Genomic DNA, 17006 nt, shown 5'->3' on the forward strand with positions numbered 1-17006 from the left:
CAGTCCCTTATCTGATGTATCATTGGCAAATATATGTTCGCATATGGTTGGTTCCCCTTTCATTTGGCTGATGTTTTCTTTGTTGAGCAGACTCTTTAGTTTGATGTTGTCGCATCTGTTTGTTTTTTCCTTTACTTCCCTTTTTTTAGGAGAAGTGTCAGTGAAAATATTGTTACGTGGGATATCAGAAATTTTCCTGCCTATGTTTTCCTCTAGGATTTTTATGGTGTCATGTCTTACATTTAAGTCTTTGATCCATCTTGAGTTTATTCTGGTGTGTGGCATAAGTTGCTGGTCTAATTTCATTTCTTTGCATGTCACCATCCAGTTCTCCCAGCACCATTTGTCAAAGAGGCTCTTCTCATGCCATTTTATGTTCCTTCCCCCTATGTTGAATATTAGTTGACCATAGAGGCCTGGATTTATTTCTGGGCTCTCTGTTCGGTTCCATTGATCTATATGTCTGTTCTTATGCCAGTGCCAGGCTGTTTTAATTACAGTGGCCTTGTTGTATAGTTTGATGTCAGGTGTCGTGATACGTCCTGTTGCGTTCTTCTGTCTCAAGATTGCTGCGGCTACTCGGGGTCTTTTTTGGTTCCATATAAGTTTATGAAGTATTTGTTCTAGGTCGGTGAAATATGTTGCTGGTATTTTAATAGGGATTGCATTGAATCTGTAAATTGCCCTGGGTAGTATGGATGTTTTAATGATGTTTATTCTTCCCACCCATAAACATGGTATATGCTTCCACTTATTTGTATCTTCCTTAATTTCTTTCTTCAGGGTTATGTAGTTTTCTGAGTACAGGTCTTTTACCTCTTTGGTTAAATTTATTCCTAGGTACTTTATTTTTCTTGTTGCTATAGGAAATGGAATTTTTTCCTAGTTTCTATTTCTAAGAACTTATTGTTGGTGTAGAGAAATGCCTTCAATTTCTGAATATTGGCTTCGTGCCTTGCTGTTTTGCCAGATTGACTTATTGAGTTGAGTAGTTTTTTCGTGGCGTCTATAGGGTTTTCTATGTATACTGTCATGTCATCTGCAAATAATGAGAGTTTTACTTCTTCTTTTCCAATATGGATGCCTTTACTTTCTCTTCTTGTCTGATTGCTATGGCTAGAACTTCCAAACTACGTTGAATAGGAGTGGAGAGAGTGGACATCCTAGTTTTGTCCCTGATCGCAGGGGAATGCTTTCAGTTTTTGTCCATTCATTGTGATGTTGTCTGCGGGTTTCTCATATATGGCCTTTATTGTGTTGAGGTATGCTCCCTGTGTTCCAAGTTTCCTGAGTGTTTTCATCATAAATGGGTGTTGTACTTCATCAAATGCCTTTTCAGCATCTATTGATATGATCATGTGATTTTTGTCTTTCATTTTGTTTATGTGGTGTATTACATTTATTGGTTTGCGAATATTAAACCATCCTGGCATCCCTGGGATGAATCCCACTTGATATTGGTGTATGATCTTTTTAATGTGTTGCTGGATCTGATTTGCCAATATTTTGTTGAGGATTCTAGCATCTATGTTCATCAGCGATATTGGCCTGTAGTTTTCTTTCTTTGTTGTGTCTTGACCTCGTTTTGGAATTAGGGTAATACTGGCTTCATAGAAACAGTTTGGGAGTCTTCCCTCTTCTTGGATTTTTTGGAATAGTTTGAGAAGGGCAGGTGTTAGTTCTTCCCTAAATGTTTTGTAGAATTCGCCTGTGAAGCCATCCGATCCAGGGATTTTGTGTGCCTGGAGTTTTTTGATTATTGTTGCAATTCATTCTTTGTTATTGGTCTCTTCAGACTTTCTGCTGTTTTTCTTTAAATGACTTATTTCTCAAAGAAAGAAAATCATAGGCCAATATCCCTGATGAACAAAGATGCTAAATCATCAACAAAATATTGGCAAATCAAATACAGCAATGCCTCAAAAAGATCACACACAATGATCAAGTGGGATTTATTCCAGGAATTCAAGGTTGGTACCACATTCACAAATCCATAAATGTGATTAACCACATAAATATAATGAAGGATAAAAACCACATGACCATATCAATTGATGCAGAAAAAGCATGATACAATCCAGCACCAATTTTGATGAAGAAAACTCACAGCAAAGTGGGCACATAGGGAACATACCTAAACATAATAGAGGCCATAGATGACAAACCCGAGGCCGGCATCATACTCAATGGGCAAAAACGACAAACATTTCCCTTAGGATCAGGAACAAGGCAGGGATATCCACTTCTCCTCTCTTATTCAACATGGCACTGGAAGTCCTAGCCACAGCAATTTGACTAGAAGAAGTAAAAAGCATCCAAATTGGAAAGGAAGAGGTCAAACTGTCTTCAGTTGCAGATGACATGATATTGTACATAGAGAGCCCCAAGTGCTCCACTAAGAAACTCTTAGAATTGATAAATGAATTCCGCAAACTAGCAGGATAAAAAATTAATATTTAGAAATCAGTTGCGTTTTTATATGCAAATAGGAAACTGACAGAAGGAAAATGAATAAAACAATCCCACTCACAATTGCTTCAAAAAGAGTAAAATACCTAGGAATAAAACTAACCAAGATTGTAAAAGATATGTCCTCACAAAATTAGAAGACATTGAAGAACAAAACTGAGGATGGTACAAATACTGGAAGCACATACTGTGCTCATGGATAGGGAGGATTAATATCATTGAAATGTCCATACTACCCAAAGAAATCTATAGATTCAACACAATTCCTATCAAGATACAAAAAGTGTTCCCTAAAGTAGAACAAATATTCCTAAAACTTATATGGACCACAGAAGACCCTGACTAGCTTCAGAAATCTTGTGAAAGAACAAAAGTTTTGGGAACCACACTACCTGACGTGAGACTATAGGACAAGGCCAGAGTAATCAAACAGCATGGAACTGGCCTAAAAACAGATACCTAGATCAATGGAACAGAATAGGAGAGCCCAGAAATTAACCAACACCTATCCGGCCAATTAATCTATTGACAAAAGAGACAAAATCATACAATGAGTAAGGAGAGTCTATTCAATAAATGGCATTGGAAAAATTGTACTGATATGTGCAAAAAAGTGAAACTAGATCACCTCTCATACCACACACAGGAATAAACTCAAAATGGATAAAATGCTTAAGTGTTAGACTGAAAACCATAAAAATCCAAGAAGACAATATAGGGAGGAAAATCCCAGGCATTTCCTGTAGCGAATATTTTTTTTTCTGATACGTCACTTCAGGCAAGGGATAAAAAGAAGAAAAAGAAAAAAAAAACACCCCAACTATTTAATACATCAAACTAAAAACTTTTGCACAGCAAAGGAAACCATCAACCTACTGAATGGAATAACATGTTCACCAAAGGTACTTCTGATAAGGGGTTAATATCTAAAATTTATTAAAAACTCCACAACTACCACCAAAATAAACAATCCAATTTAAAAAATGGACAATGATTCTCAATAGACACTTCTGCAAAGAGGACACAAAGATGGCCAATGGACATCTGAAAAAAGTCTCAACTTCATTAATCATCAGAGAAATGCAAATTAAAACCACAGTGAGATACCACCTCACACCTGTCAGAATGGCCACCATCAAGAAATCGGCAACAAGTGCTTCTGAGTATGTGCAGAAAGAAGAACCATTGTGCACTCTTGGTGGGAATGCAGATTGGTGCAGCCACTGTGGAAAGCAGTGTAGAGTTATCTCCAAAAAGTAAAAATGCATCTGCCTTCTGACCCAGTCATCTCACTTCTGGGAATATATCTGAAGAAACCCAGAACACTAATTTGAAACAATACACGCACCCCTGTGTTTATCGCACCATTGTTTACGATCGCCGAGCCATGGAAGCAGCCCAAGTGCCCGTCAGTACACGACAGGAGAAAACAGCCGTGGTACGTTTACACAATGGAATTCTAATCGGCCACATAAAAGAAGAAAATCTTACCCTTTGCGACAGCATGGATGGAGCTGAAGAATGTTATCTAAGTGAAATAAGCCAGTCAGAGGAAGACAAGTACCATATGATTTCACCTTCATGTGGAATCTAATGAACAAAATATACTAACAAACGAAACAGAAAGAGACTCCTTGGTCCAGAAAATAGACTGACAGCTGTCAGGGAGAGGGCATTGGGGGACTGGGTGAAAAAGATAAAGGGGTTAAGCAAAAAGACAAACTCATAGACACAGACCACAGTGTGGTGATTACCAGAGAAAAAGCAGGGTGCGGAGGGGTAGGAGAAGGTCACTGGGGGATAAAGAGTGATGGAAGAAGACTTGATTTGGGGTGGTGAACACACACTACAATATACCTAAAATGCGTTATAGAATTGTACACCTTTAACTTACATAATTTTATTGACCAATGTCACCTGAAAAAATCAATAAAAAGAAAAGATAATGGCATCTAGATTGGAGAGGGAGAAGTGAAACTATCTACTTCTACATGACGGGTTCTTGTATGTGGAAAATCATAAGGAATTCTAAAAGAAACAAGAAAACAAACAAAAAACTCAGACTATTGGAGCAAAGAAATACATTCAAACAACCCAAAAATTCAATAGAGCATAACAAAATTCAATTACAATGTAAATTACTTGGTATTTTATAATAAAAACAAAGCTTGAAGGATATAAAATGAATATACAAAAACCCATTGTCTTTCTATATACTAGAAATTAACAATTTGAAAAGAAAATTACAAAAACCATTCCATTTATAATAGCACCAAATAGAATAAAGTGTTTAGGAAACATTTCAAGAAAATACTGGAAGATCTGTTCCCTGAAATCTACAGAACATCATTGAAAGGAACTGAATTACACCTAAATAAATAAAAACTCATGTTTATGGACAGGAAGATTTAATATTGTTAAAGTGACAACACTTCCTCAATTGGTTTCCCTAGATAATCCAAGCTGCCTATTATGCAGAAATTAACACACCGATCTTAAAATCCAATCAATCATGGGTGTAAAACTTTTTGACCTTAGAGTAGGTAATGATTCCTCAGATAAAACACCAAAGACAGAATCAACACAAGGGAAAAAAAAGATAAATTCGGCTTTGTCAAAAGTTTAAAAATTATGATTCAAAGGACACCACCAATAAAGTAAAACAGCTTAGGGCATAGAAGAATAGGTTTGCAGATCAAGTATCTGATAAGGAGATAGTAGCCCAGAATCTTTTATAAACAGTTACAGCTCAACAATAAAATGATAGGTGAATCCATTTAAAAATGGCAAAGGGTGTAAACAGGCATTTCCTTCCTACTAAAAAATACAGAAACGGACAATACGTGAAATGATGCCGCGCATCACTAGTGATTAGATAAACGCACACTGAGACCACGCGACATCTTCCCCAGAAGGCTACACCTAGGAGATGAAGGACAACAAGGGAGGGCAGGACGTGGAGAGACTGCCACCCTGAGCTGCTAAGTGGCGACGGGAAGGTCTGTCCCCTCCCGCCAGCGAGGCTGTTTCCTTTCAGCACGTCGCAGGGTGTAGTTATTTCTGCGATCTCTCCCACTAGACTGAAAGCACCTTGAAGACAGAGATTAACTTCCTCTCCTTCCCCAGAGTATGAGTGTGTGCCTGGGTCTGAGTGTGTGTGTGAGCGTGTGTGTGTCTGAGCGTGTGTGTGTGTGTGAGTGTGTGTCTGTGTCTGTGTGTGAGAGTGTGTGTGTGTGTGTGTGTACACGGATCCATACCAGGGCACCGGTCATTCTATGCTGTCTACATGCAGTCACTGATCTGCTCACTTCTCTTCACCACGAGATCATAACCTTCTCAAGACAGGGCTGGCTGAAGCACACACGTGGGCCGACCCTGGGGCGGGGAGGAAGGGGGAGTGGAGGAGGGTCGAGGTCAAGTAGGGGACCCCTGGATGTGCTCTGACTTCGCCAACTTACGGGTTCCACGCGGCGCTGGCCAAGCCCCATCGCTACCAGCGGTGAGCGTCACACAACCCTTTGAGGGCGGACGTGTGAGCATTTTTGCACGCGTATTAGGAACCTAAAATAGCAAATGAAATCCAGTGGAAACGGAAGGAAACACTGACTGCACACATGTCTGGAAGGGTACATACATAAAATGATTACAATTTTATTTTATTTTAGTTTTTACCTCTCAGTGTAGCATTCTGAGTAATTTTTATTTTTCTCATTAAGGAACTTGCAACAAACAACACAAATTACCAATGATTTTCAAGCACACTTAGAACTTTTCAAAAACTGACGAAAGCTGTAAAGCAAGTTCCAACGAATGCCACATAAACTACCTTTATTGCCTTCTTTGCCATTAACCTGGAAACCAGTTAACAAGGTAACAAGAAAATCCCTATATTAGATGTTTCCAATAAGTCTCCAAAATGAGTCACAGTTGGAGTTAGAAAGTAATTGACATGGAAAAATAATAATACTGCATACCAAAGCCAGATCATTCTGGTTTCAAAAATGATAAAAGCTTCAAAATCAGTGGTTCTCAAACAAAAGTGATTTTTGCCCCCTAGGGGACACCAGGCAATGTTTGGAGCCATTTTAGATTGTCATGAGGGTGGGGGAAGGGAGGGTCTTATCTGCATGCAGTGAACAGAGGTCATGAATGCCAAAAAGCACCTACTACGCAGAGGACAGTCCCCCAGGAGAATGAATTACCTGGCCCAAAAGGTCCAGAAACCCTGCTCCATATCATGAAGAGTCCACTCGAATTAAAACAGCATGTCACTTTGCTTCCTAGGCCAGAAATGCTGCCTTTCTTTGATTAGGCAGCATGGAGTCTGCAACTTACAGAACAAAAAAGGCCAGCTGTCCTGCAAATATCGGGGAGGACTGTCCCAGGCTGAGAAGTCACCTGAAAAGAGTAGGAGGCAAAACAAGATCTGACAGCCTAGGAGACTACAATTCAGTCTCCTATACCCTGTGATAAACACAGTAGGCATCTGAGGGTCACTGCTTCTTTTCATTGCTCACAAAGCACTTGAATAACTGTTTCATAATGTCACTTAGAACAAACGGCCTTACTCTTTTGGATTCCGGAATTCACCATCAAAAGTTTTCCTCTTTCAAAGTGTGGACCTTTGCTATGTCGTGTGTTCCTCAGAGAGCCTACCTGGAGCACGTTTCCACTAACAAAGTACTTTGGATTTCTATAATACCATGTGTCCAGGCTATGGCCTAGTTTAAAATGCTAAGAATGATGTTACTCTATTCTTTAGTCGTGGAGATATTTGTGACTAACAGAAAATATTTTCTAGCTCCTAACAGAACCTCATTTTCTCTTTTCTTACATGTTTTAACTATTCCTACATCATATACGCTTACAAGAATGTAATGATCATTGTTGAGTGATAGCATATTTACATTGATATTTAATGGGAATCAACTAAAAAGTATTACAAATAGAATTTACTACAACGAAGGGGAAATAGCATGCTGCAATAAATTTTATTTCTAGAAATAGTAAGTTAAAGATATAATTTTTAAAAAAACTAACAACAAAACATGTAAACAATGAAAAACCTGGGAATCAACTTAACAACCATGCACAAGATCTGCATGAACAAAATTGGAAAATGCTACCCAATAACAGACACTTTAACAACTGAAAAGCATTATCAAGTTCTTGGATAAAAGAATGATGATACCTATTTACCAAAGTTCTCTCTAAATGTAGTATCTATATTGAAATAGAAAAGTTGTCCCACAGGAAGTGTCGCTTAAATTGGGACCTGACATGTGTACCCCACAAACACTCTGGCCACCCTCTTCTGCTCCTTACAGGTTGGCTGTAGCCGCTCCCCAATCCCCTCACCTCATACCTGCACGCAGCTCACCTGACCTCCCTGGATTTCACTGCTTGCATCACCTTTGGCCATGAGTGTCATTTCATGACCCACGGAGACAGGCGGCGGGCAGCGCCTGATCTCAGGACCACCTAGTTGCTCATCTCTCCTCCACAACTGCCCTCACCTCAGGCCTGCCAGCCTCAATGAGCCTCCCACCCAGCGCGGACCCACAGCCTTGGCCTGACCCTGCCTCTCACCTCCAGCCCGATTCCGCCTTTCACCTTAAGACAGGCCCCGCCCCTCATCTCTAAGTTGGATTTTTAGTGATCCGTTTCAACAAAATCAGCCAGGAATCAGGTATACTTTTGGACATGAAGTTTCATGAAGAAATGGATTTATAATGTATAATTTGTAAAATTAAAGACTACTCTGTAAAAGAACTTATTCACAGAATAAAAAGACAAGACAAAAACTGGGCAAAAACATCAATCACCTAAAACACAGTGTCCAAAAAGACTGAAAGTGAAAGAATGGGAAAAGCTATACAGGATGGTACAAAAGTAGGTTTAATAGTATGAACACTGAATAATAATACAACAATAAATTTTGTTTCTTGTACTCAGAACTCTAAACCTACTTTTGTCTCACCCTGTATCAGGCAAACATACCAAGTGAAAATGACATAATACCATCCAGCAGACTTCGATGCAAAAAGCAATACTAGAAAGGAAGAGCACTTCATATAAGTAAGTTTAATTTACCAGGAAGATCCACATTCACAACATACTCAATATAATAAACTCAAATTATATAGAAGAGATACAAAGAAGAATTTATAATCATTAGGGATAGCGCATACCTCGTTAAGAAACAATAGACCCCCTCAGAAAATTCCGTAAGGATATAAGGAACGTGAGCAGCAAACTGGAGTCAACATTCACAGACAACCAAGCGCACACAACTTTCCCCGCTGACCTGCACGATGCTGTGATTCCCAAAATGAACAAGAGATGACAGCAGAGATGCACGCCTGGAACGTCTGTTACACTGACCCTATTGTAGTCTGAAGCAAGTTTCAAACAAATTCAAAGGGTTGAAATTATATAAAGTGAGTTTCTTGTTCTCATTGTAGTTAACAGAGTAATCAGTAATACATGGTAAGTAGAAATCCCTACATTTAAAAGATATGAAATACACTTCTAAATAACTCTCAAAATAAATCGCAGTTGTAGTTAAAAATAATTGGAACTGAATAATAAGAAAAAATGCATTAAAACCTACTGGAGCCCTGGCTGGTGTGGCTTGGTGAGTTAATCGCTGGCCTGCGAACCAAAAGGATGCAGGTTTGATTCCCGGTTGCTTCACATGCCTGGGCCGTGGCCGGATCCTCTGTTGGGGGCATGAGAGAGGCAACCGATGGATGATTCTCTCACACATCCAAGTTTCTTTACCTCTCTTTCTCCCTCCCTCCCTTTCTCTGAAAATAAATAAATAAAATCTAAAAAATATAGTTAAGACAGAAGTAATATTTTAAGAACCTATGGGAATTCACAAGGTTTGCATCATATCACAAACCCAGAGTAACAAAAATTAAATCCAGAGGAAGCAGAAGAATATAATTATGCAAGTAGAGATGTCTTGAAGGGTCTAAACTTATAACAGTAGCAGTTAACCTGTTTGGGTAGGATTTTGAATACATTTTTATTCTCCTAGATAATGTAAGTAACCTGCAACAAAGAAAGGCTTTCTCGGTTTGGGTAAAAAGGAGTTCTAGAGGAAAACATGGCATAATTTAAAAATAACCACACCAGAAGCCTTTTGTTTGCTCACCTGCACTGATCTTGTCACCCAGAGGGGCTCCTTTGCAAACTTGTGCTGCTTTCTGTGCCAAGGTGGCAGAGCAAAGAGGAAACGATGGGAACAGAACTCACATAAATAGCGAAGAGCTGAGAACCGCAGCCTGAGGGAGTCTGTCCCCGGGCTGTCCCACAGCCGTGACGCTCCATAACTGAGAAGCGGCACCACTGAGTTGACCCGCGGCAGTGCTGCTTCACAACTCACCCGTAACAATCCTGGGTTTCTTAACGGCTGTGCACCCACTCACAGACGTTCTGTACCAAAACCGAGCTATTTGCACTCAATAAGCTTTCCTTCTTCAACGCATCCCACCTCTGGAACTCCTGTCGACATTGAATTGGTGTCAGTTCACACACACCCAGGACACACTCAGGACTCCAGACACAGACCCTGGACTCAGGACCCTGGACCCTGGACCCTGGAGCAGACTCAGAACCAAAAGCTGAACCCCAGACCCCTGCCCCAATCCAAAAACTCTCTCCAAGACCCAAGCCAGACCGTGGACCCTGAATGCCAGACACCAGACACCAGAGACTGACAGCGAACTCTGGACACCAGCTTCCATACATCAGACTCATGAGCCAGAACTGCACGTGGACCCCACACACAAACCCAGCGCACAAAGACACACCCAAAGAGACCCCAGCTCCCAGACACACAGCCAAATACAGATTCGACCCCGGGCCACGGACCCTGGAGACAGAATCCACATCTGTAAGCAAGAACCCATAGCCAGACTCCAGAGCTGGAGCTGGACAATGGACCCCAGTTGCCAGGGACCAGATGCAGGAGCAGAACCAAGTCCTCACCCTGTGAGCAGAGCTGAGAGTTAATGAAGAGCTCGTGTGACTCACTAAGTCGGAGCAGCTAGTGTCACAAATATTTTTCAGGCCAATGTAAATGTACAAGAGAGGAAAATAACTCACAGAATTACTAAATAATGCCAAACCCTGCAGAAATAAACCAAAAAGACGAGCAACAACAAGAAAAAATAGTGCTTACTTTTGCCAGAGATGTCCATGATCTCTCGGCTGCTGCACCTTCCAGAAGTTAAGTGTCCCTGCCATGAATGTCACCGCGCCGGCTCACCAAAACTGTGGAAGATTAAAAACTACTTTTGTCATACCTTCTAAATTCTGACACCTGAGATAATAGTCAAACTCGCACAATCAGATTAAGAGGAGATACTCAATGTTTAATACAGGCACAAGGGGAATTCATATTGAAATGAATGCCAAACACAATGAGGTGATATCGGGTATAAAGGACATTTTGGAAAATGGAAGAACAGAGTCTTGGACTTTAATGGTGAAATGGGTACATTCAGGTTAATTTAGAAAAAAGGCAGCATACCTGGCAGGTTAATTTTTGTTCGGCGACCCCCCAAAGACTATAACACACAAGAAGTAAGATAAGAGGGTGGACGGGCTTTTGCTAGGACTATTACTGTGTAAAGCTAAGGTGATTGTGCTAAAGCTCTTTTCCTAAACCAAATTTTGGCCATTAAACTGCTTAGGAAGAACTGAGATGATAAACATAAGTAATTTCTCAGTCTTTCCTTTCTTAACAGCCAGTTTAAAATCAAGATGCCGAGTAGAAAATTCTGGCCCCCTTCATTACCACCTTTGAAAGTTTGAATAAAAGGTTTATAGCCACAAGCTAAAATGGTGCCTTGTTCCATATTTCACTGACATAATCACTCAGTTTTGAGAATAAGTTGCTTTAGCTAAATTGCTAAACCTTACTTAAGGAAATGGTGACATATATGTACTCCCCAAATTTACCTATTAAATACCTCACTGCTCGCTTGCCTACGTGGTGGAGAAGCAATCTTTCCTCTAACCTCAAGAATCTTTAGGCTGGTCCAATAACCCAATAGGTATGACACAGATTAGCCAATGAAAATAACCAAATTTTAGACATACGTAGGCATGGGAACCTCACTCACATGAGAGTCAGAAACCCCACGTGCAGAAGAGTATTAGAATTGGAATGGAAACACGGGTGTACACAACATACTGAGCTAGTGGTGGTGTAAGGTGCCTTGGGGCTTCAAGTCTCCTTGCAAAATTATAAGAGCAGATGCTTCGAAAAAAGGTGCTATTCCCAAGATGTACAAGATGGCAACGAAAAAGAGCATTTCCTGGCGGCCTCGCCTCGGCTGTTATTCCACAGATGCGCACTAGATGGCAGGCAGTGTGCAGCAGAGTGTACAAAGGGGCCCCACTCTGACACGGCAGGGCGACCTGCCACATCAGCCCTGGGTCCTCTGGCTGTTGGGAGAAGTATTACCTAAGAGAGCATGGAGCCCTGTAATGCGAGCTCTGGGTCTTCGCCAAAGAAAATCAAAGGTTGTGTCCGGTCAGCTCTGGGGCTTATGAGCAAGGGGAGGGGCCCCACCTGAGAGCATAGTGGGTCCTGTGACATCAGGTCTGGGTCATTGGAATGTGGAGAGGATCACACATGAGAGGCTGGAGTGTCCTGTTACTACACAACTGTGTCCTGTGAGGGTCAGAAAGGCGTCTCCCTGTAAAATGGAATGTCCTGACCTTTCACCTTTGTGTCCAGTGACTGCGGGGAGGGGTCTGACTAGAGAGAGTAGGGTGTCCGGTCACATTGGCTCTGTCTCCTATCAGTTTGGAAAACAGTCCCACCAGCGGGAACAGTGGTTTCTGTCATATCAGCTCTGGGTCTCCTGAGTGTGGGGAAGGGCCCCTCCCTTAGAGTGTAGGTCATCCTGTCCCATCAGCTCTGGGTCCTGTGATTGTCGGGTACGGTCACACTTGAGACGGCAGAGGGTACGGTAACTTCAGCCTTTGCTCCTGTGGTCGTTGGCTGACCCACCAGAGACAGTGAGGAGCCCTGTTGTTTCGGTGTGGAGTCTTATTACTGTGATGAGGAGTTCCACCCAAGAGTAGGGCAAGATCTGTGACATGAGGTGTAGGTCCTGTGAGTGGAGGCGGCCAGTCTGGGAGAGTAGGGGGTCCTCTGAAAATCACGCTGCATCTTGTGAGCACTGGAAGGAGTCCCATCAGAGAGAAAAAGGGGTTGTGTCACGTCAGCTCTGGGTCCGGTGAATGTGGTGAGGGGTTTCACCCAGAAAGAATAGCGGGTCCAGTGACATCAGCTCAGGGTCCTATGAGTATGAGGAGGGGCTCCCACCTGACAGAGTAAGGGGCCATGTCACTTCAGCTCTGAGTTCTGTGATTGTGAACAGGGGGCTCTCTCTGGGAGAACTGGGGGTCTGGTCAAACTGGCTGTATGTCTTGTTAGTTTGGGGAAAGGTCGCACCAGACAGAATAGTGGATGTTGTTGTAGGGGCACCAAATAGTCCCTGTAAAAAGTTTCAAAGGTCTGCTAAATACGTAAACACGTAGGGGCTTCAGATGTTCTTTGTAAAAAGTAGCAAGGACTTGCTAAAAAGCCTTGAAGAGAGGAGTGTCAGAAGGAGTGTAGCAATTGGTGATTTACAAGCTAAAAGGACCTCAGCCTCTATCACCTTCCATTTACTTGTGTCTGGTTTAGAACATTTGTGAAGGTTGTGCTTTGCAGAATGTCTAGCGCTTTGAAGACAGATTGCTTCGCAGGGAGTTCGTCCCTGGCTGAAGAGCTATGCTGCCACCAGAGATAACCTTATAGCCTTGCCAATTTCTGTTCCTGTTACTGCCAAGACATTCCTGCAGTCCTGCCCAGCCCCCTCTTCCTAAGGCCGTTTCCCGCCAAAGAAGCAGCAAAGGGGGCCTCATCAGTATAAAAACTCCGCGTTTTAGACTCCATTGCAGGTTGGAGCATGTTAGAGGCCGGCTCAGGGTCTGCCCAACTCCTGGTCATTATTAAAATCCTTTCCTTACTTTATACACGGCTTCAGAGCGTTCCATCTCACCTACATAGCTGCAACACTATCCCCCGAGCCACCATGGAGAGGAGTGTCACGTGAGAGTAGCGGGTCCTGCCACAGGTACTGCGGGCCCTACCACGACGGATGCGTTTGTAAGACATCCCGAGCAAGGTGTGGCGTGAGTTGCCTTGGAGATTCATATTGCCCTTGCAAAATGGTAAGAGCTGCTGCTGAGTACATAGGCGCCGGTCTCAGGATGTGCACTAGATGGCAGCAGGGAAGAGCATTTCCTGGAGTGTGCATCTGAGCCTGTGGGGGGGTTCCACTCTCTCTGCCTGCATAGAGACTCCTGTCACTTCAGCCGTGGATTCTCTGAGTGCCGGGAGGGGTCTTACTGGAGAGAGTACGGAGCCCTGGTCATGGGACGGTGTGGAGGAGTCCAGCATGAGAGATTAGGGGGTGCTGGAATGTCAGCTCTGAGTCCTGGCAGGGAGTGTGGGGTGTCCAGCCACTGCCCCTCTGAGTCCTGTGAGTGTCAGGAGGGGTCTTACCTGAGAGAGCAGGGGTCCTGTGACAGCAGCTCTGGGTCAGTATGTGATTATCACATCTTCGGTTCTTAGGATGCAGAAGACTGTCTTCTTTAGTAATCAAAGACCTGACTGAAACGATATGAAGCAGAAACATTTTAAGGAAACATAGTATCTCTGTTTTATAGGCAGAAAAACTCTCATACTACCTTATCTGGTGCTACACAATATGGGAAAATTTTTGTCATTTCAACAAAATAAAATAGAACTGAACCGTGCTTCTACGTCAGCTCACTTTTCATATTTACATTCATTTACTTAATGGAATTTCGTCCCATCGTATTCGGCTTCACCGTATAGAAAACGTCCTCTCTCTGCATTTCTCATCACGGACCTTCCACTTTCCTCCTGACATTCAGCTTTTGTCCTGCTTTTCCTCTGTCCACTCTGGCACAACCAGCCTCACTTAGAACAAACTTAATTACATTTCTCTGAAATATACATGCCCGTATCTCAATACCTTTCTCTTACACACAGTACTTTACGGCTTTTTTCTGGACCTTTCACTTGAATTCTTAACCTTTAAAAAATTTTAATTCCTTGTGAAAACTAAGAGTAAGAAATTGTCAATTCTCTGGGACACCAGTATTCTTTAGGTTGACACTGATAAACAAATTCGATCACTTCTAGAGATTACTTATTCACAGCACACATTTTTAATATTCCACAAGACGTGTTTACTAAGTCTCAAATCGCCTAAATCTGTCTATCATTTGCAGCAAAACACAAACAAGCCTGTGTTCTGTCCGCCTAACCCTCACCCAAACTCTCCCTGACGCCACACAAAAACCTCAAAACCCCACGAATGTCCTCACCGAGCCGACTCTGCGGGCCCTCTGTAGATGACGCTCCCGCCGCCCCCCTGCGCCTCCCGGTCCCCGGAGGCGCCCCCCCGGGGCTGCAGAAGCCGGTGAAGCACCTCGGCCCAGCGGCACCGCGCGGAGCCACGGACGCGGCCTGACAGCACAGAGCCAGCCCGGGGACCCGCGAGACGCCGGCGCACGGGAGTCCCCTGGGACACGGGGGCGGCCGGCGCCGCACAGTTCAGCCGGGCCCTGGGTCCCCTTCTAGCCGTCCTGCTTAAATCCATTCGTTGGGGGACATTCCAGCTGCAGTGGAGACACGAACCCCAGGACGTCTCCCTCCCGGCCCCGGAGCAGCAGGAGAACGGTCTGGAGAGCACAGCGCCCACGCCACAAGCCCGCTGCCCAGACGCCGCGCGCGGGCCCCGGCCCCTCGCCCGCACGTCCAGAGCGCCCGCTTCGGCCCCCAGAGGGCAGCACGGCTCACCGCTCCCTCCCTCCTCCGGCTCCGCTGGCAACCGGAGAAGTCCTGCGCTCCTGACCACGCTCCGGGGGCGCCAGGGTCCCCGTCTCTCTTCTTCCCGGGAGAAAAGAGCAGCAGCCCGGCGGCCCTGGCCAGCACAGCGCCGTGAACCCCCAGCCGGCGCCAGCTGCGCAAACCCGCCCGACCTGCCCTCCCGCCCCGGTCACGGCTGAGGCCTGGCGGGAGGGCCGGTTTGCGGCGACGCTGCTTCGCTCTGCTCCCTCTTCCTCCGCACGGGGAAGGAACCCCCAAACCTGTGGGAGCGGCGGGCCCCTTGTCCCGTGCCCTGCCTCCCCAGCTCTCCTTCCAGCCTCTCGGGGCCTCTGTCACCTCCGCCCACCGACAGGTCTCCGCTCCTGTTCGCCCCAATTCTGCCCGGGCCCTCCCCCCACCCCGCCTCCAGTTTCCCCCTCTCACCGCGTGCCGCGGACGTCTCCGGTCCAGCCTTCTCCCCGGCCCACCTCTTCCCGCACGGCTCACAGGGCTCCGGCCCTCCTTCCAGACGCGCCTCCGTCCGCCTTCTCACCTGGGCTTCTCCTCACCGCCACCCCGACCTGCCGGGACGGCAGCCCCGCCTTCACCTCCGCCCGTCGCACCCCTCCAGGCCCGCACCTGGCAGCCTCCGAGTCACTCGTCCTCCTCCCGCCGTTCTGGAACAGAGCGCGCCCGCGCCGCCCCCTTCCGCTGTCCTCGCTGAGCGCTCGCCGCCCGCGCACCGCAGCTGACGCCCCTCCTGAGCCCTGCGCCGACCACGCCTCCATACGTGGGGTCACCAGCGCGCACGCGCGCGTGGGGTCATCCGCGCACGCGTACGTGCCCTCGGCGTGGTCATCCGCGCACGCGTACGTGTGGACGGGGTGGTCATCCGCGCACGCGTACGTGCCCACGGCGTGGTCATCCGCGCACGCGTACGTGTGGACGGGGTGGTCATCCGCGCACGCGTACGTGTGGACGGGGCGTCTGCGGCCGCTGGTAGGGAAGGGAGGGCACCGGCGGGCGGGGGACCGGCACAGGCTGCGGACTGAGAAGGGTTCCGGAAGCGGGCCGGCCGTTGCGGGGGTGAGGACCTCGGGGAGGCTGTGAAAGTACTCTGCTGTACCCAAAAGCTGCAAGTGACAGATGATTTCTGAGCGGCCTTGTAACTTCTTCAAAACTGACCATATTATGATATAAAGCAAGTGCCAACAAATTTCAAAGGCTTGAAATTTATATCTGTGCATTCATTTATATACGTGTGTGTAGTGTTTCTTGCTGTCATTGCCATTAATCTAGAAATGAGTAACTAAAAAGTACTTAAAAGTCATGAAATACACTTCAAATTACCCTCCCAAAATAAAACACAACGCGGGTTAAGAAATCATTTGAACAGAATGATAATAGGAATATTGCATACCAAGGCTAGATCATTGAGGTTCCAAAAATGATCAAAGATTCAAGATCAATGGTTTTCAACCAGAGATTGATTTTGCCCCCAGGGGGACATTTGGGACTGTGTGGAGATCTTTTAGCTTGTCATTAGGGTGTGGTTGGGGGGGGGGCTGTTACTCACATGCAGTGAATAGAGGTCATGAATGCTAATAAACATGTACAATACCGA

The 17006-nt window shown here is 45.0% G+C and overlaps 1 long non-coding RNA gene across 2 annotated transcripts; it reads right to left on the reverse strand.

Annotated features, from left to right (window-relative positions):
- Nucleotides 1-3960: 3960 nt before the first annotated feature.
- LOC149997337 (uncharacterized) lies at nucleotides 3961-16162 on the reverse strand. Of its 2 annotated transcripts, none has more exons than XR_016514269.1 (4): nucleotides 16022-16162; nucleotides 14048-14155; nucleotides 10661-10752; nucleotides 3961-3997 (listed from the first exon to the last, which is right to left on the reverse strand). It is a non-coding gene; the product is annotated as an uncharacterized LOC149997337 (long non-coding RNA). The 2 variants fall into 2 exon arrangements; XR_016514268.1 differs by lacking the exon at nucleotides 3961-3997 and adding an exon at nucleotides 6808-6867.
- Nucleotides 16163-17006: the final 844 nt, after the last annotated feature.

The sequence above is a fragment of the Furipterus horrens genome, unplaced genomic scaffold, assembly GCF_987537825.1.
Source record: "Furipterus horrens unplaced genomic scaffold, mFurHor1.1.pri manual_scaffold_11, whole genome shotgun sequence".
NCBI classification, from domain to species: domain Eukaryota; kingdom Metazoa; phylum Chordata; class Mammalia; order Chiroptera; family Furipteridae; genus Furipterus; species Furipterus horrens.